This window comes from Coturnix japonica, chromosome 4 (genome assembly GCF_054131305.1).
Source record: "Coturnix japonica strain WE chromosome 4, WE-NBRP24, whole genome shotgun sequence".
Classification (NCBI taxonomy): domain Eukaryota; kingdom Metazoa; phylum Chordata; class Aves; order Galliformes; family Phasianidae; genus Coturnix; species Coturnix japonica.
This window is the reverse complement of record NC_140666.1, coordinates 14485097-14512378: the sequence shown is the minus strand read 5'-3', so window position 1 is coordinate 14512378 and position 27282 is coordinate 14485097. Positions and strand designations below refer to the sequence as shown.

Genomic DNA, 27282 nt, shown 5'->3' with positions numbered 1-27282 from the left:
AACTGACAAACTGTTAGTCTTGGCAAGATACAAAAAACCTGATGCTAATTAAGGAGATAATTCTCTCCCGACGGCATGTAACACTCCATAACGCAGTTTTTCAGAACAAAATCATCATTCCAAAGATTATTATTATTAATAAAGATATGCCATAATTACTTCCATTTCATGTATCTGGCACTATTCAGACAAATAGTCTTCATCTTATTTCTTACTTTTCTTTACAACTGTTAACTAGCGGACATAAGGATTTGGATGTACCAAAGTATCAAAAGTATCAATATTTCTGACTGTCTGAAAGCAATGCTCACATCATCTCATAAAGTTATATAGATATAGGTTTGATACTATAATGAAAATATAGAAAACTGAGTCGGAGAGATTCCGCTAAAGCAGTACTGACTGAAAGTATTCACAGTCTCATGTGGTAGGCAGGCAATTGCATACCAGATTTCAGCATTAAGAGAAAATGAAGGACAAAATAGGCCACTTAGAGATGGAGAAATTGTTACTATTTAGCTCTACTATATATAGGAGTATTGATAACTGCAAAGAACTTGAGGAATTTATGATTTTTTCCCTCTTTTTTGATCCTTTGTAGTTGATCTTCAAACATATGGTAATTTTTCAAATGTTACTTAGAAAAATAACCTAATCAGGAAGAAAATAGCAAAGATTGGTTTATTCATTCTGAAATTAGTCTTGAAAATGGAACTGAAGTTCCTAAGTATATATATATATATATCTTTGTGAACTGTAACTGGTGATGCTTTTTTTTTTTTTTTTTGAACAGGCAGGAACTTTAATTTTTCTTTCAAAATTTGAGATTCAGATTTACAAAGAGTCACACAGATAAACATCAGAGAAACACACCCAATTTTCTTGCTAACAACAATAAAAAGCTAATGCAAAGGAGCATATGGATAAAGGAAGACAACAGAAAGGGACAAAAACGTGGAAAGACATCGGGTCAAAGAAAAGAGAATGTATGAAGTAAAGGAAATCAAAATACAGGAAGAAGTTTGGATACAGAATAAACAGAGTTCTATCTGTCATAGAAAAAGCTAGAGATTTTGGATTTACTGTCTTTTCTCAGATTCAATATACAATTATTGCATAAACCATGATTTGAATTTAATAACATATTTTGTAGTATATGCTGGTATGCTATTTGTGTGACATTTTGACTCTTAGATAACCATTTTCTTTCAGCTAAAATAGATTGATTAAACTCTGAAGGGAGAAGGCATGAGCTAGGATGGGTTTATTTGTTGCTCACATATGGCTTCTGCCATTGTTGCACAGGACATTAAAATAGATCCAAAGGGCAACTGTCTAGACTCTGCTGAATCACTTAAGGAGTCACACATATGGTTTTTATAACTCCTTAGATTTCTCAAAAAAAAAAACAAACAACCAAACAAACAACAAGCAAACTTCTTTTTTTTCACCTTCCCCTCAATATATGAGATTATGTTTGTCACTTAAGTCCTACCTCATTTGTGAAATCAGTCTGATTCTGCAAACATTTGCCCACCTACGATTAAAAATCTTTAAGCTACATCACCTTAATGACTTCAATATGATTCAAGTAATTAAAGCTAAAAACACATGCAAGCTGCTTCACTTCAGGATAGAAAATAACTGCTTCCATGCCACGGTAGATTAGGTCTGTGGTCTGGTGCCTGGTAATGCTGAACCTCAAAATCAACCTCAACATCTGATGCTCACCTTCAGAAGAATAGCTGCCAGCAATGCACACATGGGAAATCAGCCAAAAAGGGACAGAAAGCATGTGATCAGAGTCATGTTTTCCTCTAAAAACATTTAAGCATAAAATAGTCACAAAATAACAACAGTAAATGCTTTGCAAAAGGTTTCACATACTCAGGCTTAGCTGCCAAATAAAATGCTAATACTACTTATCTGTGGTGGGGGGAATCCATAATCTGAATGACTCTATTGCCAAGCAATAGTGCAACTGCTATGTGTTTTAATACCAAAATATATGGGTACAAAAATACATACATGCATACTCACAAATGTTATCTTATCTATAAATGATAAAATAAACCTGAAATCTACTTGACTGTGAAATGTATATTTTTGGGTGTTGATAATCTTGTAATTGTCAAAATTATTTTATGACTTTGGTGAATGATTCCATCCTTTTTGTTAGGCTGCTCTTGAACCTACGTAAGTTGAAATTTCTTTTGTAACCGAAGTAGGTTAGAAAATCTGTAAAACCCAAAGCACTGATATTTTGTGTGTGTAAATACATTGCAAAATTCTTTATGAGAGAATGAAGACTTAAGTAATACTTCAGGAGAGTGCCTTTAGGAATTTACATGAGCTACGCAGTACTCAGAATTTAGCTGAATGTCTTATTGTAAGAAAATCACTGTATCCATAGTCAGCCAAAAGGACTTTCACTTAACTTCTGCTGGTTGATTAATTGAACAATAAAATCTCTGTGGAGAGCAATATTTGGCTGATACTGTAACCAATGTAAAATCAAACTCACAGTAAAATAGTAACCACCTAACCATTGTACCGGTCTGGGCATTCAGTGCATATGCTGGATAAATACTGCTCACAGTGATCTCTATATGGCCAGTTAAAATGCAGTGAATGACTGAGAGATAGGCCAGTCAAACATTACAAGGACATGCTCAAGGCAAATTTCAAGCTGTGTGGCATTAATTCCACAGCATGGACAGCAGAGTTGAAGACTGTCTGCAGGGGCAGAGATTATATACTGAATCTGTCAAAGTTTATGAGCAAAACTGTATTGACACTGCACATCACTACAGATGCCAGAGAAAAGCAGGTGTTGTGGATAAAGGAATTGCAAGCACTATGCTTCTGTAAAAATCAGAGCAGTTTCTCAACCGAAGAAACATCAAAGGCAGACATTTCTTTATATAACAAATTGATACAAGACTTCATTCTTCCCAACGTTTACACTCCTTCAAAACACAATTACAAAGTGAACTGGACCACATTCATTCCTGATGCAATTCCACTCAAGTTATTTCTGTGAGAAAATCTAATTCACTACTGTAAGTCTGAAGCACTTTGATACTTTTTAATTAAGCTGGATTTCCTCTTCATTTTATCTGTTCTGGTTGAAAATGTCAGATTTTTAGACGGAGATCACTACTGCTACCTATGTACTAATAAGAATGAGATGTGTCAGAGAAAGGAATTTAAATTGCTCATTCTGAATAGAATTATATTAGCTTTTTCCCAAACAAGAAGCTGCCCCAAAATCCCATCAAAATAGATTTTTGCAAAATATTTATGCTGTAGGCCTGCTTTCAAATATTAACAAACTTGAAAGTGAACTGTGGATGTTCATTTGCTGTTTTTTATATACATCTGTAAAAAGAGAACTTTGCTTAGAATCTGCCAGCAGAACACAGGGCATGTTTGCATCTTACCAAACAGCCCATCGGTATCTGAGCGGTTTGGATTGCTCCTTTTAATTCCATCTAAGGTAAAATTCTGTATGAGCTACCTTTTTATTTTTTGTCAACTGACATTATCCACTTTTATGCAGCCTCTGGTGACATTCCCCTCTGGTACAGACACACAGGAATTAACATAAAGATTCTCCCATCTGCACCGAACAGGCAGAGCTAGAGCCAGGTCTTGAACATCTCTTTCAATTGACTTTAGTCACACATCCTCTATGCATGCATCCCTAATTCCATTTACTATACTTGTCCTTGCATATGTTTTTGCATTATTCAGCAACAAATTCAGTCCTCAGGCGTAAACAAACAAATTGCATATGTTTCATTAGCTACAGAAGGGCCTAATTGCAATACACAGAGATACAGGAGTAAGGAATTCCAGAATTCAAGGACCTGGCTGAATTGTTCCTGGTTGTATCACAAATTGCATATACTTAATGCAAACTTTATAATACAATTAATTGAATGGATACAAATGTAATGAAAACCTGAAAGGAAAATCAGAAAGTAATACATATTAGAGCATTAGAATCCCAGGGAAAAACACACTCAGTTATAAACTGGCCAAACACAATTACAATTTCAATTTCTCAATGGGTAGCAAGGGTTTAAGACCCTTCTCCTATTCAACAGAAAGAGTTGATGAGATTTTACATTAATGAAGTAACAAATAGTGCTCAGAGAATATGAAACGCTGTATTTATGTGATCACTTATAAGAATGAACATGAAAAAATTGTTTTATAATGAACTATCACAAATAAACTAATCCTCTCTGTAAAAGAAAACTAATGTGTTCCTTTAGGAAAATACTTACTCTAAGACATTAAGTATTTATATTATTTATATTATATATTAATATATTAGAACTGAATCTTCAAATTGGATTTCTTTTTTTTTCCTTGATACTTACAAACGCACTTTCTGGAATGAGGGAATTACAGGTTTTACAGAAAGGGAAGGAGATCACAACAAAAATGACCATAAGCAGTTTGCTTCTCTTTCCCCTGAATAACATAGTCATTCTACATGTTATCTTTTAAAAATACCCATGTATCTAACAATACCTACATGTTTTCACATCCATTTGAATTTTCACAAATTCACCACCTCCTTGCACAACTCATGCCACTGCTATACAGTCCTTACTTAGAGAGCATAAAATAGATGGTAGACCACTGCAGTCTCACTTCCTTACCTAAGTTCCCAATGAGGAACTCTTGAGTTATAGCACCTCATGTGTCCTTAGGTACGGTATTTATGGATGAATTCACAAACATACTTAGTAGCTTACAAGCACAAGATGTACCAAATGTAGAAGAAATTGTGCTCCTTTTCCATTAAACAGAATTCAGGCTTCCACCTCACTCTGTCTCAACTTCATGGAACTACAAAGAAAATTCTAAAAGGGACTTTTATGAGAGATGAGCACTAAACCAATTTACCACTTCTGATTAAAGCTGGAGTTAGGAAAGAGTCTGATGTGACTATAAAAAAATTAAGTTCATAGGAAGACAAATGGCAGCCAAGCACTTCACCAGATATCTTATAATTAAGAAAGTGTCAGAACCTCTGTTCTGCATTTTTTTCTGTTGAGTTTAATAAAACAGATCATTGTTTCAATGGCTAACACATGCTAGAATTTTTATTAGGTACTGCCTTCTAACAAATGAAAAATACAAGAGCAAAACTGCTTTTTTTCTTAATGTCACTGATTCTTCAGGTTTAAAGTACCTAATTTCCTCCTTCATCTAGCTACACTACTAGTTTAGCTGTCTGCAGAATTAGACAATGCTCAAGCGCAGTTACAGAAGAGTCAGTGGTTGGCAACTAAAGTGAGATTTCATAAATCAAGGGAATACAACATTCCCAGCTATAAGAAAGTTGGCTCTGCACTATTTCAAAGCAGCATTTTAAAGCACATTTTAATCCAGGCATAAAATGATGTTATCATAGTGCCAGCGCCAGTTATTCCTTTATATATTATTGGTGTCCTTTCATATCTTGTAAAATCATGTTGGGATTTTTTATATCTTTTTTTTTATCCTTTCTATATGTCTAAAGATTTTATCCCCCAGTCTTACTTTCTTTTGCAGCTTTCCTCTTAAATATATATATATATATATGTACTCAGTGTTCATTTCTCTCATGCAGACTTTGGCTTTATTTTTAGTGTCTTATGTAATTGCTCACTAATGCCTTATTAAAGCTGAACACCAGTAGCTTCTGTTATTTTGTGAGTTAACAAATAAAAACATCCCCCCAACAAAATGGGTTAAAATATTTTATACTTCCTCAAAGTATCTGATCTTTAGTTCCTATATTCCAATATGTTATTCTTCTTTTTACAATGAGGAAAGAATCAGCTCAAAACTGAAAAGAATGAACAAGGCAAAACAAAATTTGTCTATAGCAAGTCTTTGTAAAAACAGTCACTTTGAATACATTTCTCCTAAATAAAGAAGGTGACACTGCCATTTCAGAAGCTTGAAATTCTACTCTGCAAGCTGACAATAAGGGACATTATCTGAGAATCATTTCAGATTACCATAAGATTATTTGCTCATAGTTATTCATTCTGATTCCATTAAAATACAGATGAAGGCAATAGCAACAGGTTTCTTTGCTACCTCTGAAAATCCTTTAGCAAGAGTACTGCTTGGCTCCATAGCTTGCAGCAAGCAGCTACCTGGGTATTTCAGACTGGGTTAGGTAAGTAGCCCTTGCAGCTGAGCCTACTAGCCATCTTAAGCATCAGTCTGCCTCTACCTCCTCTCCAGTTAGTTTGCTCTCTAGCAGTTTGCTGCTCCTGCAAATTCACCTGCACAGCTGCACAGCCAGGGCTCAGCCACAAGTGCTGCTGCACCCGTGGAGCCTGAACGGGAGGAGAGATGGAGGAGACGTGCTTCCAGGGCAAAGCAGTGATGAACAGCTGTAAGGAGTAATATTTTCACCTAGCTCAGACCCTCACAGTGACCCCTTACTTGGTGCAGGTAATGAAGTTTGCTGCTCATACTGGCACAGATGACTCTTCCCTGAAACCACAGTAAGTCAGAGGACAGACTGTGGTAATGGAGCACCCTAGATAGCTGGCATTTACAGCAGATTAGCTATTCTGAACAACAGTTTGTCCTTGACTGAAAAGGAAGCAAATCTCCAGTATAAACAAGAACTCAAAAAAAAAATGGGGACAGAAGCCAAAGAGCAAGGATGATTTTACAGTACTGTAGAGTATATCACTTTATTTTCTATATACAACTATTTAAAATTAGCATTTTATCATTCTTTTCTGAACAGCCTTTTATAAAGGAAATCACGTATTCTCATGGCTGTGATTCTTAGCGTCTTTTCTGAATGGACAGCTCAGGTCATCTTAGTATCATTTGATAGCATGCAATGTAATTGACCCCTGGCTGATATCTTCATATATAGAAAATAATTTGCTAATTATTTCAAATTTTCCAGTTCATATCAATGCTGAAACTTGGGGCCAGCCCTGTCCTCTTAAGGACAAAGAGCTAGTGGAATAAGAAAAAGTAGATAATCTAAAATGGGGGTGAACTGGACTCAAAGTTCTCAGTACCCTCATGTGCATCACACTGTTGGATGTCTGTTTTGTGCTTCAACACAGCTGAAACATCTGGGAGATGAAAGGGATCTAGGTTTGTGCAAATGCACTAGATCTGTAACACACATTTCCAAAATAAAATGAAAAGAATCACCAGATGAGTACTAAAGTAATTAAAGCCTATCAAATTGATCCTTGTTGCACTTACACTACTGGCAGGATATATCCCTTCAGACAGGGCTCTATTGAATTCCCATTACCTTAACTGAAAGCATAATAATACAGAGCCACAGCCTGTAATAAAAATGGTTCTTTGAGCTTTTTCACAACTGATCATAAAAAAAGATTTATTGGAAAATCATAAAACAATTCTTCATTTATGTACAGGTATGAAAATGCAGGTTCCAGTCACAACCTGTCACATTTTTACGGAGTAGCACAAACTCTACGATAGATGCCTAGTTTAAACAGTAAAATAAAGATGACATGATTCAAATGAAAGCCTAAGGGTCTACATGCTCTAAAGTTGAAAAATCTGAGGTATAGGAAAACCAAATTAAATCCATTCATCTTTGACTTTGAAGTTTCAGACTGATCTGTAATGAAAATTTATTTCAATTTCTATATACGACTTATTTAATTGCTCTAAAAAGCTCTGCAGAATGACCAGATGTTTGCAAAATCCTGGATCCAGTTCTGGGAAGGTTTTTCTGTTTCTGAGTTCTCCGTGTTTCAACAAAGAAAACTGTGATTCCCCAACAAGTTATTTCAAAATAACATGAATCCTACTGATAAGATCAAGTACAGACCACTATATGAACCCTTATTAGAGTCAGAGTCCCCCAGATCCCGAGTGCCCTATTTTGGGGTTGCAAGGGAGCTACATATAGGCCTGCTCAAGATGATACAAGGACCAGGACATAGGTAGCCAGTCTGCTGTGTAGCAGCCTTGTCATGAGCATAAACTTAGAGTACTGAATGGCCAATCTATAGAAGCTGCTGCGCATCCAGAGTGAAATTAGATTCAGGAAAGAGATTCTCAGTACTCTCACATGATACTGAGATTTTCATTAGTAAAGCATAATCAGGCCAATAGATAACTTACTGCTACATCCCTTTCCTGTGCTCCCTCAAAATCACTACAGGTTCAGCTCTGGAACCAGGAGGCCAAGAGCCAAGGGAGCCATTGCTCCATCCATTTCTCTCTTGGCATTAGAAATCCTATAAAGCTCAAAACTGTGAGCTGAATCCAGGACACTCACGGCTCCCTCGCTTGCAAAGCTGTAAGCCTGGGAGGTCTGGGCCAGGTTCCCAGGTCCTGTGGCATTTAGGCAGTATGGATTGCAGAGCATCATAAGGCATAGATTCTGAGAACCCTGCATCTGCTCAGGAAAATTGATATTCGGGGAAAAACAGAGAAATTGAAGCACACCAAAAAAAATCCAATTTTACGGAGCAGCTGTGTTATGGAGATGATGCATATTGTTTAGAAGCACTTTAATTTATTCTCCTGAGTTTCTGTTAGGGGAGTAGCAGTGGGTTTTTGTTGTTGGCTTTCTTTTTTTAAGCTCTCATTTAAAAGAAACAAAAGGTCTCTGTGCAAGGCCCTCCTCTTCCCCTCCCACCTCTTTTTTTTTTTTATTTTATTTTATTTTATTTTTTTGTCAAATTGCTAAAAGAGAACACAAGAAATAAAATGTACAGTGGCTTTGACAAGGCACAGATGAGACAAAAAGAAAATGGTGGTCACATGTTTAGAGAAAAGGAACTTAAAAAAAGATGCTTATCACATGAGATCTGTGCTACCTGAGTTTACAGAACAGCAAACAATATAGAAAGACACTGATTGATACTAGCAAGCTAAAATAGCATATCAATATGCATGACTGACTGGATTGTGCAACACACAATGGTTAATCACCATCTATTGTAGGCTTCAGCCACTGCAGGACATTAAGAAAGTGTAGAGATGGATCTGCTCAAGCACTCACTGGTGACAGATTTTACTAAGGAGTTATTTCTCCTCTTCCATCAGTTATAGTAGAAAAGGTAATAGATGGATTCTCTCCATCTTTCATGACTTGGTGTGAGTAGCCTCCCTTCTCCGAGGAAAAAAAAAAAGAAGAGAAAAAAAGAAGAAGCAGGTAGGCACAACAAAGCAAGAATGTAGGATTTTCCCTGATCCATTTCTATTTTCTACACCTTTGTTTTTATCATGATTAACTCTTAACTAGTATTTGTGACTGTAGTTTAACAATATTTTCTTCTATTATGTAAATGCTGAGTGACAAATAGGTACAGGACTGAAAAGTAGATCCAATCTGTTGAACTCTTTTCAGTAATGACAGATGGAGATTGTCTGTTGCTCTGTTATGACAAATGAGTCTTACAGCTGTGACTCTGACTTGACTATTATCATCTACTTAATCAATCAGTGAAATTCCAGGCAAATGAAGCTCCAACTCAAAGGTCAGAAGTGGTAAGCACTAGTGTACTTGGTGCTGCACAGCATTTTAATTAATTAAATGGTTCTGTACATATGTATGGCTTTTATTTGGAATTTATTCATGATTTTCCATTAATCACTGACATCCTGACACCTAATTAGTAAAGAGGACAAACACTGACAGGTTACATAGGGTGAGAACTACCATACATATTTTAATAATCAAAGTTGAGACAGCAAGGAAAATAAATCAGGACTTCAAAATTAAGAGCGGCGTCTAGTACTTAATTAGTTTCATCTGACAAACTCTATTCCATTTCACTACAGAGTGTTCAGGCTCACTCTAAGGCAAACAAAGAGAAATTAAAGTTTAAAAAAAAAAAAAAAAAAGCCTTCAAAAATATTTCATACAATTCTACAAAACTTCATTAATGTATTCTGTAATTCGTTATGAAATGAATACTGTAACTCATTAAAAAATATTGCAGAACTCTGTCATCGGGTTGTTTGGAGAACATCACCGAGATCATTTTTGGCTCCAAAAGCATTGCTGCCATCTGTGCCCTAAGCCTCCATCTAATGATCTGAGGTTAGAGCTGGGCCCTAATCCTATTCAGACATCTCAGGGTAGAACTTAGTTTGAAATTCTTTTTAGGCTAAAATGTTCTTTGTTTGGTAAATAAAAATTTTATTATTTTTTTTTCCCCAGGAAATTTAGCTGGGAACATATATTTCAATTATTTTCACCATGTGCCATTCTGTGGAATTTTGTTCGGAGACTCAATTTTTCTTTCAATTTTGAAAATATTAAATTCTCAAATGTCAATTTAAGAAATTTAATTTTTAAATTTTTTTTTTTCTTTTGCTTAAATGTCAGCTTCTCTACTTCAGTCAAGTTTAAGTTCATATTGGAATTATTTTCCCTTACTTTGCTTCGGCTAAGAAACAAAGACACTGAATTATTCACACAGCTATACTGTTCTACAGGTCACATACAAGATTTTGTTTCCCTAGTGGATGGTAATTAGCTCTTTAAAAAGTATCACGTGCTTTTCCACTCGAGAGATCATTCAGACACCTTTAAGTTGAGATGTTCTTCCAAACACTCAACATCATAGATTTCATCTACTGTTATATCAAAAGCATATAAATTGAAAGCTATTTGTCTGAATTGGTGTAATTCAGGAAACAAATATTCCAATACCGTGCAGATAACCACTTTTCTAACAGGGAATGTAGCAGAAATTTGTTCTTTTATTTAGATAACTTATAATAGTGCCGTTTCTTAGCAACAGCATGTGATAGACGACTTAAGACATACAAGAAGCAACAAGCACTGCATTCATTAGAACAGTGAAAACTGGAAAGAAATAGCAGAATTAAATTTTGTTATTTGTCTGCTTCTTTTCCAAACAGATACATATATCAGTGCTGTTTGGGAATTCACTATTCGCAGAGCTGAGCATGTCCTCTTTTACTCAAGACACAGTATGCTGTGCAAAATATTTCATTTCAAATCGGGTTGCAGAAGTGCAGCTTCAAGTAGCTGAAGGGATGGAGATGGAAGACATTTAAAAAGCACCAATACAGCATAACAAAGAAAATGGCAATCCTGAAGATTCTAGTTTTTTTCAAGTTGTTAAAATGTTTCTTCTGCATAGATATTGATAGAATACGCTTTCATGATGACTCAAACTATGGAGTGAATGTGTGAATTGTGAAATAATAATCATAGTAATGTCTTATCAGGAGCAGAGTAGTAAGCACTCTCATAAGAAAGATTATTGCTTCCTCCCTCCTCCTCCTCAGCAGCAAGTAACTTCAGCCACAGAACAGCCATAACTGACTACTAGTCACAAGAGGAAAACGAACAATTACACACCCTGAGACTGCTATGACTGAAGGACTTTCATACAAAAGGAGTCTGGAAGAAAAAAAAAAAAAAAAAGTCTTTTGCACAAAATTACTCAAAATTGCTATTTAAAAAAAAAAAAAAAAAAAAGATAAATGCTCCTGTTGTACTACTTTTAAGATGGCATTTTGTACATTTAACCATCTGTTTAAGAGTTACTTTTTACATCTGAAAACACCCTGAAATCTGCCTTTTTCTGATGGCATTTATCCTCCCTTTTTCTCAGTAGCTCATGCCAGACTCCAGTGGTGCAGAATGATTGGAAATTTTTTCTCCTCCTGTGAACAACAAGTGAACCATCCATCTTAAACAGCAAAGACTATCACCGCTCCCTTCCAGCAAACTGAAACAGATAGGTAGCAATTTAACATGTTCTGATCAAGAAATTTTTGCTGCAGATGAAAGAGAACATTCTAATGACTGAATATGACTGTGGATTCTCTGTTTACATAGTATTGGCATTCAAGCTAGTCTGAAGAGCCATGATCTAGTTTTTACTGTGGACAGTCAAAAAAAATCCATAAAACATCATTTTTGCCTCTGTAGAAAAAGATCTTCTTTGAAAACACAGTTTAAAATGACAGCATGGTCTAATTGCAGAAAGATTACAAGTTACACCTTTTGGAAACTGTTGGAATTCATTGAATAGTCTCATAGCAAAGGCTTGTTTTTAGATTCTTTCTGAAAAACAACTTCAGAATTAATGAAATAGAAGTCAAAACAGACAATCTAAAAGACACCTGCATGGTCAATATTAAGTTATTTGTGATCTCTATTTATCATTTCATGTTTGTAAAACATGCTTTATTCCAAAGGATATCAAAGCATCAGCATCACTCCTGGAACTGAAATGCAGTTCCTTCAGGAGTGGAATACAGTTTAAAGTGCTGAGTGCTTCATATTGCATAAAGCAGGAAATAAGTGTAGTAGAACAGAAAGTTATGACAAAATGATGTAACGGGACCTCTGCATGCATACACATATGCTATAATCTCTGTAAGAGAGTATGTACATGCAGCATTCATTCCACTTCAAGGGATATGCAAAATACACATAATTAGCAAGTGTTCATACATTACTAATCTCTCTTATGTGTGTGAACTAGGCACTTAAAGCTGGGTAATATGGAAGAAAATTACTGGCTTCAAAATGCTTTACTTTAATATGAATTATGAAGCATTTTTGCTTTCCATACTAAGTCTGGGGTTAAATTCTAGGGTTAAATCCAGTTACTCCTATGCAGCTATTCTGAATGGTAATTGCCCCAAGGCAAATTCTCATGCTAAACGTGTGACTATATTATCTCCACAGCATCCCCTTGCAATATACTTCTCTGCTTCATTCTGTCTCTTTTGATAAAGATTATTTTTCCTCTTAATTTCCCTGTGTTATGCTATGCTGTTGCATCTACCCACCTCACTTTCTTAAAAGCTATTCATATCAAACCTATCACTCCATTAGTAGCCATAATGAATTATTGCTAGGCAACCCAAAGCAATATGCTTAGTACTAGTATTTCACTATTTCATAGTTCAGACATTTATTTCTATGCTTCAACATCACAAAGTAGATTTAACTTTTTATTTTGCTATCTATGGCTTATACAAAGCACAGCACTGTGACCCACATATGCTATGTTGATTAGACCATCATGACGACAGTAAGTGAAATTATTATTCATTGTGATTTGTTCTTCTTCACAAGTGTCTTCTCTCTCAAACCACACATCCCATCCCATGAACCAAAGACCTAGATCTGCAGTAGATCTGTACAAACATTTGGAATATGCTCTTACATACATTTGGAATATGCTCTGTCCCAAGAGCAAGCTGAGTACCATTCACGTCTCTTAATAATTTCCAGTCCTGAATCTGAGTATCTTCGACATGATTATCATTTTGAAATACTTTCCACAGAAATAGCTTGAGAGAGAACCTGTTCTCAATTATATCAACTATTTCAAAGCTTTTGAGAAAGCTGTGTGAACGAACCTAAACCTAACAGCTTGATTATAACCTTACCACACTGGGGTGTGTCTATTAATAGGATGAGAAAAATTTCACATAGCTGAGACAGGAAGCATAGAATTTGTACACAGGAATTGGTAGTGAATGCAACTTCAACTTCCTGAAGCTATGAGGGTTGCTCCAAAAGTAATGCCTCCTATTTTATTATGTTGGCCTGAGAGGCAGATGTTAGTGATATGGCAGTAGAGGTTGAACTTTTCTGCCAATATTCCATTACATTTTGTTGCTGTGTGACAGATGGCAGCAGAGGGACAGCTTGACAGAGTGGCATCTGACATGGAAATGTGTGTGAAGCAAAAGTGTGGGATTGAACTTCGTCATGTGGAAAAAATGGAACCCACTGATATACACTGAAGCTTGCTGAATGTTTATGGAGCCCAAGTAGTGTGTGTGAGCACAGTGAGGCTGTGCTGGTGCACTCCAGCAGCAGCGACAGCAACAGTGGGTCACCTCCATTGGTGCAGATTTTTACAAGTGTGGTACCTGGTTCAATGTTGGTGAAAATGCACAGCGGTGACTATGTTGAAAATTAGTCTCATGTATCTAAGATTTTGCTCAATCAAATGTTGTCATTGTCTTTGAAACTGTTGCAGTTTTCAGGAAAATAAGAAGTATTACTTTTGGAGCAAACTATGTATGTATATATCCCTATTAACTGAATTCCAATTTCTCATTGGAATTATTGAAGCTTTCAAATACAAACAGAGGAACAGAATGAGAAAGAACAATCAATGAACAAATCATTAGAAATGTCACACTTAGTGAGCCCAAGATCAATCTAGCACATTATCCTACTTCTTACAGCATCACTAGTGAATTCCTCTATTGTATTTGGGAATATATAAGATAATTCACTCATCACCATTTTTTATCAATCCTAATGTGTTCATCTTTCTATATATTTCCATCTTAGGCAAATATGTTCCAGACTTTCAAAGTCTAGTTTAGTTACTTTTCATTTTGGTATCTCTTCTCAGTTCCTCCTGTGTTTGAAGAACTCTTTGCTGATGTGAATCCCTTTGATGTAGTCAGCTCTCACAGTACGATGCTGTTTTTACATTTACAAGTAAACTGTCACTATATAAGTTATGAAAGGAGCTGTGTGTGTGTGTGTGTGTGTTCAAAGTATCTCTTCAAAAATGAAGAATGTAAAATATTTACTGGAAATATCAAATAATTTTTCTTCTATGCACAGAAGAAATTACTATTGTAACCATTATTACTATCGCTATAGTAAAAATTACTACTATTGGCTACATTGTATTTCATCTAAAAGCATAAGAAGTATAGAAATTCTTTTCTGCTTTAGTGTCGTAACATTCCTGTCAGAAGAAACTCTGTTCTGTAGCACAGATACTGGGATTCACTTTTAAGAGCAGCACATTGTAAGGCTTCACTTCATAGGCTGAGACTATTGTACATTTTGCTCAGTACGGAATGTAGTGTCTTGCTTTATGCTCCTCATTTGAACAGATGGGGAAAAAAAGCAGTGTTTGATTACTACCTAGCATATTGTTTTCTATTTTTGTCTCCTAATCATAAAATATCCTGTGGACCTCACTTCAACTAACATATCAATGCAAGAATCTAGAAGTGTTTCTTAAAATGTTACAGGACAAGCTAAACAGAACATATTTTAAAGAGGATCTAAAGAGGATTTCTAAGAGAGAAACAGTCTAGATGAAAAGAATAGATAGAGAAACATAGAGGAGGCTCAGAAATGATACAGAACCAATGTTGTTTGCAGGAAGGGAATCTGAAAAACAGTTTAAATAAATAAATGAAAGGTAACTGAAACCTTCAGGATAAGAAAGTAGCCAAGTTTCCAAGGGTGGATGGTGGAGGAGTAGTGTAGCTGACTTCAGTGATGCTGACTTCAGAGTCCATGGAAAGAAGCTGTAGTGCATACAGTCCTTTAAGGTGGCAGATAAGTAATTGCAAACTTACAATGCAACAACAGGTAGGGTTGTTATGTTTGTGTTTGTTTTTGAATTTGTTCAGCTGTCACATCAGACAGAATGCCTTCTTCAGTATTGAATAGTTACATAGGCTAATAAGGAAATATGTTTGCTGAGTCTGCACTAAGCCCCTACCATATCAAACACACTGCAAGTTAACTTATGCATCATTGTTTTCCCCTTTGCAAAGTTGTTACAGAACGCTGAAATTCATCACCAGTGTCTGAACAACAGACTGACAGCACTGGAAATGGTGTTAAGGAAGTATAATGTTACTTATTTTCTTTGCAGAAATTATAAAAGAACATTACAAAAAGGGTATTATTAAACTGGTAGTCAGTGAAGTTGAATGTTAAAAAAGTGCTCAAGAAATTATGGAGAACTGTTAGCAAACATATTTGAGCTAACTAAAAGATGTCACAGCGTGATTTCAAGGATGGGTTCCACAAATTCTGCAAGCTATTTTTTTTTAACATTTGCATAGATCTTACATTATCAAGTCTCATAAATTTTGAAGAATATTTTTATAGGATGGTGGTTTATTTATGTATTTTTTATTTGTTTATTAATTTTTTTTTCCACAGAAAACTACAGAATCTTTTCTGTTTCCTTTCTATTAAATTTATTTTAAAAGCAAAAATACAGGGAATCTTCCTCATGGTCTGTCAGATCAACAGCAGGAGACCAGTACTATGATTCCAGCATTTGAGAAATGATGAATACCTCTAGCCGCTACAGGACTGAAAGTAAATAGTCACCCCTGGTGAACAAAATCATTTGAAGCATGGTCCTCCATTATTAGTAGAGATCATCTCCTATTGCACTATAAATCTTTCAAAATGGATTGCCTCCACTTACTCCTGTTCAGAAACTATCACTGTCATATTATATGATACTTAAAAAGGGTAAAGAATAGCAAAGAGCAATCAAAAAATACTGACAAAAAATGGAAATAAACAATAATTAGGCAATAATAAAATAGTGTGTTTGAAAATGAGCCAACAAGAATTATTGTGTATCCTTGGAAAAGCAAGGCAAATATTAAAAAAAATAAATGGAAATAGACCTCGTATTTCATACACATGTAATTATTAGTAATTATATCTAGGTACTATATTGGTAAAAGGAGAATGAAAACCTTTAGTAAAGTGCAGCTTCCCAACAAATCCACATGGAAGAGGAAATCATCAGTTTTAACAAGGCTTCAGTATATCAATCCTATGGTAGCCCATGCCCACAAAAGGAATCAAGTTCTTCTGAACATCAATGCAAGTGCTCATCTACACTCAAATACTACCATCCACAATGTCATCAGGGAAGTATAACATGATTTAAACAATCAAGAACAAGAGCACCGAAAAGAATATCAAAAAAACCTAAAATTAACTGGGCTAAAAACAGAAAACCAAACACTGGCAGAATAAAGTTTCTTTCACAGAAGAGCCTCTTCTTATTATTCTGCTTTGAAGACTTAGTCCACTACCTTGAATAACATTTTCTCTCATGGCCTCAAATCCAACGGCTTGAGTGCAGAGGTGTCAAAGTTGTCAATTCTTATTTTTACTTGTAAATCTTAAACCGTTTATTTTTGTTGTTGTTGCTTTTTCCCCCTTTCTTCTTCTATCCATTAGACTTCATGTTTCAACTGAAATGACTGGATCAGTTTGATTATTTAAACAAACATTCAATGCCTTCAAATCTCAGGAAATTTCATGGGAAGTGACCATTTTTCAAATGCCAAAAAGAATAAATAAAAAATATTTCAAAAGAATAATGTCTTCTCTATGAGATCCCAAATAATCTTTGAAATACTATCTAAACATAAAAACAAACTGGGTCTTTCATAAAGCTGGGAAATATTCTCAGGTAATATTCCACTAAGCTGCTTATTATATGAAAGAACATTATGGATCCATAAAAATCCTGTAAAAAAAAGAAATGCATATTGTTCTAGTTCATGATGTTAATGGAAGATAGCAGACTCCATGCTAAATAGTGCACACACTAAGGAACCCACAAAAGTATGCAGCCAAAACATTTCTAAGTTTTGCATTTACTTTTTATATATTAGAGTTATCCCTTTTGTGACTTTATCATGAGATTAATTTAGATTTCCTCTAGTCTATTCTGTTCTAAAGACATGCAATGATTTTGGAACTATGAAAGAGCTGCTGACGTTTCTAGCCAGGTTCATTAAAAAAACACAAATGGCATCATATTATTAAACACTTTAGGACGACAGATTCTGACAACTCTAACAAAATTCTGAGGACTCAATGAAGCTAAGAGGAGTCAAATGACCAGTCATATTTTTGTTGATACATTTAGTGGTCTGCACAAATCCAATTACTATTGCAGTATTCACCCCCTATGAGAACAGCAGCCACAGAGCTCTGTGGGAAGTTGCACACTTTTTTATCACTATGCAATTTGAGAAGAGTTGAATCTTCAGTAATGTAAAGAGATCAAAGAGTTAACATTTTCTATGTTGATTTTTCTTACTTTAAATACAATTTCCAGACAAATGCAAATGCTGACTTTGAAGTTTGTCATTATAGACTAACTGTATTAGCAGCTGCTTAATATCTCAAGGATCCTTAGACTTTACCCTAAATTCACTTAAAAGCTGTTCTTCTACTTGTGATTGTATGGTGCATTTCTGAACTTACAATGTGATAACATCACAAGCTCAGACTCAGAAAAGAAAGTCTGAAGACCAAACAATCATTGTCAAAATCACATTTAGACCTTTGTAGTCTTGATAGTGGAAGTAAGAATTTTCTACAGTGCTGCAAAATGGTTCATCTGCTTCCAGAAGTAAGTAAATATATTGAGAAACCCATAGAGAACCATCATGTCACAGGAGAACATTTACTTCCCATTATATGCAGGACTATTCCTAAAGCACTGGATTACTGTGAGGTGTTACTAATGCCATACACACATGAATAACTCTTGCTGTTATAATCTCACATATTAACCCTAATATTATATTAGCATTTTCAATGGAACACCAAGGTGAGGTACAAAGTGCTACATCTTCCAGCATTTTACCTGTGAAAGCTTAGGAAATACACAAATTCAGAAGCCTGATTGCAGAGAGCTACTATGACCATATGGCCAGTTACTGTCTTGAGAATCTTCCCCATTACTTTTGGAAATCCAAATTAAAAAGTAACTTCAAGGTCTAATTATCCACATTCATCCTCTCTGGGCTGTTTTTGTTGTTGTTGTTTGTTTTGTTGTTTGTTGTTGTTTGTTTGTTTTTTGCTTGTTTTTGTTTGTTTGTTTGGCTGTTTTCTTATAAATTTAGAAAAACTGTGTAACTTGGAAGAAAAATTAATGTTTTCTTGTTTGTGGTGGAAATTGGTTTTGGTGGCTTTTCTTGGATAAATGCACATTCAAAATTATCTATCAAATTATTTTCAATCAAACCGCAAAAAGCCAAAGCCAACAATGAATTTGAGCATCAAAGACTCTCAGAACTGAGGAACAAAAAACTGGTCTTCGTTTTCTTGTCAGGATAAAATGGTACACAATCACACTGCAAATAGAAAAGAGAGCTGATCTTTTTGCCACTAATGCCTTCCCAGAGTTCTGTGCTGGATATCAGCAGAGTAAGTGTTTGTAAATCTCACGGTATTTGTCACTTTGTAATCAAAAGAGAGTTTCTTCCTCTATTTAGGTAATGTGAAAACTGGACTATTAACACCCCAAAACCTAATGCCCGTTTTCTTTTCTATGTCACTAATTTGCCAGTCTGGATTGTAGTCATGCAAATAGAAGATTAAACAAGATAAAAGTATTTGCTAGAAAAAAAACTGCTTTACTGGATTTCAAGGGCAATTAGCCATGTTTGAAGAAAAAACTGACATATATCACTGGATAAATTGCATTCAACCCAAATATGCTTTTATCATTTAAAAGAACACCTGAAATATTACAAACAAGTAATAATATTTTCTTCTTTTTCTTCCTATCATTAAATAATAATAATAATTTTTAAAAAAGTTTTATATAATCAGTTTCCTGATTATTTGGGACATTTAAACAGAAAAACCTGCATATAAATTCTGCAGTACAAACAAGGGTCACAGCAGAATCTGGTGCTGAACATGAAAGATGCATGTAAGAAACAGTACTGAAAAATACAACACACTTCACTGACAGACATGAACTGAATTTGAATTTTTGTCAGGTAACATCATTATGCTCTTTTTATCAGGAGTATCTTCAAGTCATGTTTTCCAGCTCCTTTTTTCTGTTTTATGCACATCTCTCACTATATCCACATGGCTAATTATACAAAAGAAAATATCAAATATCTAAAATGCCAAAAAACTTTTTAGCTTTTCAGTTGTTCTGCTGTCCACAACTTGTACTTTTTTCTGCAGAAGAAGAGTCATTACTGTCCAAAATGGCTTATTCACACTTCCTTAATTCTCTGTACAATGTTAGAACTACTCAGTGCTGCAAGTTTCAGTATTCTTATGGGTGACCTCATTTATTCAGTAATCTCATCTTTCAAAGGTGAAGGGAAAAAATGATCAGCAACTGATCTTAATTACATATAGTAATCACTGACTCAGTGTCTCCAATAAGCAGAAATGGTCATACCATGTCATGCTCTGTTTCTCAGTTCCATATTTCAGAGTTGTTATTTGTTATTTGTCTATTTAGCCTGAAGACGATTAGGAAAATAACCATTTTGGCCCTGTTTTTGTTTTCATGTAGTTAGAGAGAAGTTAGCACAACACTGAAATCAAAATCCTGAACTCACTGTTCCTTTTGTTTCTAATCTGAGCAATTGTCTGGAGATAAATTCAAATATGGTTTTATTATGCATGGCAAACATGGCGCTATTTAACACAAAGAACATTTTAAAATAATTTAAATATTCTTTAAGTAATATAATGAAAATATTTTAAGATACTCTGCAGTATACACTTTTGCACTAGTGAATTAACATTCAGATGTATACAACTCCTGTAGAATGAAATTTCCTCCAAAGGAAACAGTGCATGCTGAGACACAAAGATTATGCACTGACTTACTCTGATCTTTGTCAAGTAACCATACAGGTCAGGGATTAGCACTGGGTGTATGATTGTTTCCTCCCATCTTGCACACTTAAATCTTCTTAGCACAAAAATAAGACGGACTTAAGGCACAGCCAAAGATGTACTCGTTGTGAGAGTATAAAGAACACAACATAGTTTAGAGATACACAAGGACGGATTTCAGAAGGATTTTGAAATGTAGTAAACACTTACTTGTTTTGAGAACAGAAAAATATAACTTACTATTACCCATTTATACATTTACAGAATATACTGCAGTTGTCAATTTGAATTCACTAGGAAAAGAAAAGACATATATGCAGTCACCGTAACCAAGTTCATTTAAACCTACAGTGTAGACGGCAATAAATTACACATCTAAAAAATGAAGACAATTTTTTATCTGAGTTCTTTCACTCTTAAAAAAAGAACAGACTAATTTTGCTCCAAATATGTAGCGAAGTGACAGAATGAAATTCTTAATTAAAATCCCCAAGAGTATTATATTACTAGTTTTGTATATACATATACATAAAAATGCAAGTATAAGTATCTTAGCTAATAATTGTTATTATCTTTCCCATAATGCATGTTTTACTAGAGAAATAAAAGCATTTCATGAAGTCAGAACTCAGCAAGAATCATCTTTGAATTAAGGTCTATAAATCAAAATATTTTGTACTTTTGCTTGAAATAATATATATGCTCATCTAGTTCATGCACATGCCCCCTAAATAAGTATTGATTTAAAAAAAATAAAATAAAAAAATCCCACTCTCTCTCTTCTGTTAGTGTCTATGCTTAAAATATCATTTCTGGAAGCTCAGCTCACTAAAACTGGCAGATGCTACATGGAAAATTGCCATTAATGATTAATACATAATGAAGAATCAACCTGCTGGGGCACCTGGGATAAATTTAGTTTTTTCATTGCATTATTATTCCACTTGAGTGAGATAATAGATTATAATTTTAGTGAAAGTGACATATGGAACATTTATGAGACTTTGCAAAAATCATTTGAAACCCTTTACTTAAAACATTTATCATACTCCTCGTAGGGGAGGGGAAGAACTTTGATTGAGATTTTGGTGGGCCAATTTTCTTAACAGAAGATTGAAAGACTTTTATCTCAAAGCTGTAAAGTCAGAATTCAGTTCTTCATTTCCAGCACATTTATTTACATGCCTAACAAGATAACTACTCTTCAGGAGCAATTCTGTTTTTTCACTTACAGTCTATTAACACATTACTGGTTTAATCATTGGTTTCAGAATCTATACTCAAATCTCCTCCTCAGTAAAGAATGGCACAAATGTAATTCTTATGTAACCTGTTAACCACCCAAAGTGGGACAACTGAATGTGGCAGACAGAAAAAGGGAACTGCCGTGCCCATCTTTGAAAGGTCTGCATTGGGAGAAAACTAAACTGGACCCGAAACCTAAACCTTGGAAGCCAACACAATCATTCACTGACGTGTTTATTTTTTGGAAAAGATTTCTCCTTTCAAGGCAAAGAATTCTTCCTATAGAATCACCAAGGTTAGAAAATACCATCAAGATCATCCAGTCCAACCATCTGCTTCTCAATCACCAACAGTTCTTACTAAATTTTGTCCCACAACAGAATGCCTAAATGTTCCTTGAACAGCTTCACAGTCAGTGACTCCACCACCTCCCTGGGCAGTCCATTCCAGCGCTTGACCATTCATTTGGAGTAGCAGTATTTCCTAACATCAAACCTGAATTTTCTGCATCACAACTTGAGGTCACTTGTTCCAGTCCTATCACTAGTTACATGAGAGAAGAGGCCAACCCCCTGCTCACTACAGCCTCCCTTCAGGTAGTTACAGAAAGTGATAAGGTCTCCCCTGAGCCTCCTCTTCTCCAGACTGCAAAATGCCAGCTCCCTCAGCCACTCCTCATAAGACCTGTGATCCAGACTACTCATCAGCTTCATTGCCTGTCTCTGGACTTGCTTCATCTAACCATATACATATATATAATATACATATACTTACAATGCCTCATCACTACTAGGTCACACACAGTATTTCAATGTTGTGCAGTGATCAGCAGACAATTGTTATCAGAGGTTGAGTTAAATGGTCTCCTTCAGGGAAACCTTTCTAGTATGGAGGGACCGTGAGCCCAAAGAGATGGCATTCAGTGTAATACCTCTGATTTAAGTCCACTCTGAGCCATTGTCTATCTTGATTTTTACCTCTATCAAAGACTTCTCCTGTCTTGCCTTCCTACCTGATCAGTTCTGAATTCCAGTTCTTGCTCATGTCTCCAGGTATAGTGGCCCAGTTTTCTTTTTGTTTGTTTTTCTTTTTTCCCATGCAATCCTTAAATGAGTAGATAAAACAGCTCAAGAAATATCTGTAGAAACAAAACAAAACCACAAACCTCCAATGAATATCTTAGGAGCTTCTTAGTGACTACAACAATATTTAATCCAAATTTTAGATTTTGGAACAACAAAGGATTGAACATATTTTCATCATTCATTTTCCACTACATTTATACGAAGTTCTTCAATTTAGCTAGGGCTCAATACCTATTATATATTACTATATTAATTGTAAATCTGAACAGGAACACAGTCCTTTCCCACACAGTAAATAAAATATCAAAGCAGAAAATAACTAATTATTTCACAAACCAAACAACTGCTTCTAAGGCCACCTGGAAAGTTGTTTGCTTCAAATGAAGTTTCAAGTACTTGGACACATTTATGAAATGTATAAGGCTTGGTATCATCTAAAGAAGGGTATAAAACCAAATTGCTTTCTCTCACATGACAAAAGCAAGCACCTTTTAGATAAAGTTTGCAGTTTGCTGGGAAAGGGGATGTTGCATCCCATACAGTTCACTTTCCTATGTATACAATCATCATTACTCAGTACAACTGTCAAGACAGGACCATATGAATATTAACATAACACTTGAGTAGTAGTACAGTTTTAAAAAGAGAAGAAAAGCAAGAAAACTACTATCCAAACCCCTAAATTGAACTCCCTGGTTCATGATCTCCCTCCCTCTTACCATAGAGGGAACATAAAGACCCACATCTTCTGCTTAGTCATTGTTCTGAACCACTCTGATGTAGATGCAGCGTCAAGGGAACAAAGTGAAACTCCAAAATGCATTCAGAGTTGGGACCTCAGTACCTTCTGCTTCTATTTAAAGATTTGACCTTACTGCACCAAATTACCAGCTAAATGCCTAAATCTGTATCAAAGATCAGCATCTCTATTTCACTGAAGTGAGAAAATATTGTTCAAAATAGCAGTTATTTTAATGCTGAAAATAATAATTTCTTAGGGCACAGAACGAGGAATGCCAGCTTCTGTAAATCTTTTCCTCATCCTTCTTGCTTCAGAATGAAGTTCTGGCCATTTGGGTTTCCTCTGAGATGAAGTCGTAGCCATGCAGTTATCTGCATAATGGCTCCAAGTAGAACTAGCCTGACCTACTGCAACCTATTCAGAGTTTTTCCATTTGCAAATTTCTTACTTGTTACTTAGAACAGGTGATTGAGCTATTCCAAATTTGGCTGTAGTACAAAAAAGCTTTCAGACATACTGGGATAAAGACTTAAAAGGAAACTGCAAACCACACCTTTAATTCTTTAATTGCTAAACTGTATTTTAAGACTTGAGTATTTATTTATAAGAGGTGCTGCAGTCTATATAATAAATTGTGAAAAATGCAGAGTACTGTAAAGCTCTGAAAGAGAAAAAAAAAAAAAAAAAAAGGCTTTCCTAATAAAATAACCACCATGAGACTGAAAGTACAAGTAGGCAATGAAAGCTACATGAATGTGCTACATGAAAAAGTGAAATCCAGGCGCAGAGGGTTATGTTCCTGACTTGTACATTTCAAGTTCTAAAGACCAGATTGACTTACAGGCTTTAAATTGACTGGAGTGCTGATTAAAAAAACCCCAAAACTGTGTGAAGAATATTCTTAATAAAATCAGGTTTGATTAAATATGTATACACACTTATGAAAATAATTACAAGGCAAATATGGAAAGAAAATTTAATAGTAACACTTCAATTTAAGTCTAAATAAATGTACTTAATTTAAACTCTTTAAATGTTCTTGATTATATATATATATATTTAATGAAAGAGAAAAACTGTTCCCATCATATCTAATATTTCTCAGTTCTTACACAAAAGATGTCATAATATGTTGTAAATCTTCATGCAGGCCAGTAATGTCCTAGTCTGAAGCATAATTCCTTCAATTTCACCAAAGCAAAAGTGTCTCTTTGTGATTCATTTAGGCATTGAGAAACTGGGATTTTTTGAGTAAATAAATAGTATCATTTAAACTAAAAGCAACTTTCCATATCAAAGAAGAAGAAAAATGGAATCCTAGACTACCAGACATATATTTGCATATCAAACTGTGGGCTCCAGTGTTTTGTGAATACTGATAGAGTTCAAAAACTCTGACTTCATATTCTGAACATCAATATGATCTTTATGTATTCTTTGTGAATTAGTCCAGTCATTTGCTAGGAAAGAAGTTGACACTTTGAAAAGATACTGTCACTGAGGATGGCTATTTACCATGCAGAGGCAGATTTTCTATAAATAGGGTCATTAACTAAAGGTGAAACTAATAAAGAATGGATGCAATCTATCTGCTCTTTCTATATAATACCACATAAGAATAACCAGCTTAAAAAAAAAAAGCCACATAAGGCCTGTTGTCATAAAATTGTTAACAAAAGGCAACTTTTCTCCAAAAGGCCATTTTTTCTAAGAATATTTTGTCACGGACTTCCTCTTTATTTAAGTAATAGCCTCTTTATTTAAGAAATTCCTTTGCTAAGTTTGTATTCATAGTTTTCTGTCATGTTAGCCTTGAAGAAGACATGAAAGAAGTTTTCAGTTCTGAGAATGAGGTGCAATCTGAAACAGTCAGACCTCTTAACAGCTTCAGTGCTTGAAATGCTTAGCCTGAGGGATAAAGTAGCAAAGAAAACTGTCTACCTCCCATAGTTTTGAAGCAGGAAGAAATAAGAACAATACTCAGGTGCCACCCAAATTATACTGACAGTAAAGCTGGACAAAGTAAGAAGGTCATACTTGCATAAAAAGATGCAAAATTGACCAAGGAAAACTTCATTGATTTCTGAAATTAATACGATTCACGATAGAAAATTACAACAGCAATCAGGGCTCTTATTTTTCAGAAGAATAAAATAAAGATTGAGCACGAATGTGTTCTGGAGTGCTACACCTACATTTTTCCATTTTGAATCAACGTAATTTTTCGGATTTTGCCTATATCTTTTTATCTTTTTTATTTTATTTTATTTTATTTTATTTTATTTTATTTTATTTTATTTTATTTTATTTTATTTTTTATTTTATTTTCTAAATGTAAAATGTATCACCCATAATTATCTGCATTTTTTCCCCCCATAAGTAAAAAATGTTGTTAATTACTTCATTTTTATGGGAAATTGGAGTATCAGTATTATTGCAGTTCTTCAGCATCATGGTTTGATCTACTTGATGACAGAATCTGAGACAAATGTTTCTCAGTCTGCATATCAGATGCTGTGGTTGATTCACAGCTCATACTGTGCAATCAGAAAGGTTTATATAACGTGGGCAATTTTGTCTCCATTTCAAAGATGGTCATTTACAAAACCTACCAGGACCCCACTGATATATTTCATTCACAGTTCTGTATCTTTTGATTCAAACTCTTAGCAGGTTTCAATATACTCAGACTAATTTGTGTTTAGGAATAAGACATTCTATCTGCTCCAACATTACTGCCTCTATCTGCACTCCAGAGAAGTTCTTCCAGCTGAACATGGCTTGCTTTTTTCAGGGGTGCATAAGTTTCTTCCCTGAGCACAACTTCCTTGACTCTAAACCCAGCAACAAGGAAAAGACAGAAGAGACCTGCTCACTGCGTTTTATAAAAGACAGTGCTCATACATACACACACAAATCACTTATAAACATAAGGAATCAACTCTACTGTCTTCTGCATAGTCCAGAAACTCTCCAGATACTAGCTTTTCGAAAATGAACAGATGTTTAGACATTTTTCACATGCAAATACCTCATATATTTTGGATAGATGCTTGAGAGTTGATTTGTCCTTTAGTATGTCCTACAGTAGCAAAATTCAATAAAGTAACAATCCAGGCACATTTTTCATTCCAGGAAATCTCTGCTGCGGATGCTCTTTCTTTCCTTTCCTGCCTTTTCTATTGATTGCATCTTCCACAGTTAACTAGAAGCCACACATCTCTTGGTATGATGCTAAAGCCTTGTTTTTCTGTTTTCTTATTTTTAATAGGCTAATATCCTTTCTCAGAATGATTTTGCAAAATGTACATCTAAGAATGCTAAGAACAAACTAAACATTTGACAGTTTGTAGATTTTCTGTCTGCTTATAAGGCACAGTGAGTTTGATCTAAATGCGTTCTGCATTCTCCCTTTGTTTCCCTCCCTATAATCTCTTACTCACATGAAATTCACGTATAAAAGAAAAAAGCCTAACAAAGGATAAAATGTTAAATCAGTGTTCTGCTTTAGATTCTCAATCCCTTGAGTCATTCCCAACCCATGAGTGCTTCTTTATTCCTTTCATTCCAATTACTATTTAACCATCAAATGAAATAACTAGCAAAGGAAATAAGTTATGCAACATATAGCATTCCCCTGGAAATATTAAGTAGCTTTTATAATATGTTACTTGACAATGCTGAGAAACAGATAGAAGCAATTAACATCAAATTGTTACTTTTCTCTGAAGGAAAATATTTGCTTAATTCAACCATTA

The 27282-nt window shown here is 34.9% G+C and overlaps 1 long non-coding RNA gene across 2 annotated transcripts in view; it reads right to left on the bottom strand.

Annotated features, from left to right (window-relative positions):
• LOC107312749 (uncharacterized) overlaps nt 1-22838 on the bottom strand; it is a 314604-nt gene extending 291766 nt beyond the window's left edge. For both annotated transcript variants that reach the window (XR_014945150.1, XR_014945149.1), the window contains exon 1: nt 22710-22838. This is a non-coding gene — a long non-coding RNA (uncharacterized LOC107312749). The remainder of the gene's footprint in view (nt 1-22709) is intronic.
• Nucleotides 22839-27282: the final 4444 nt, after the last annotated feature.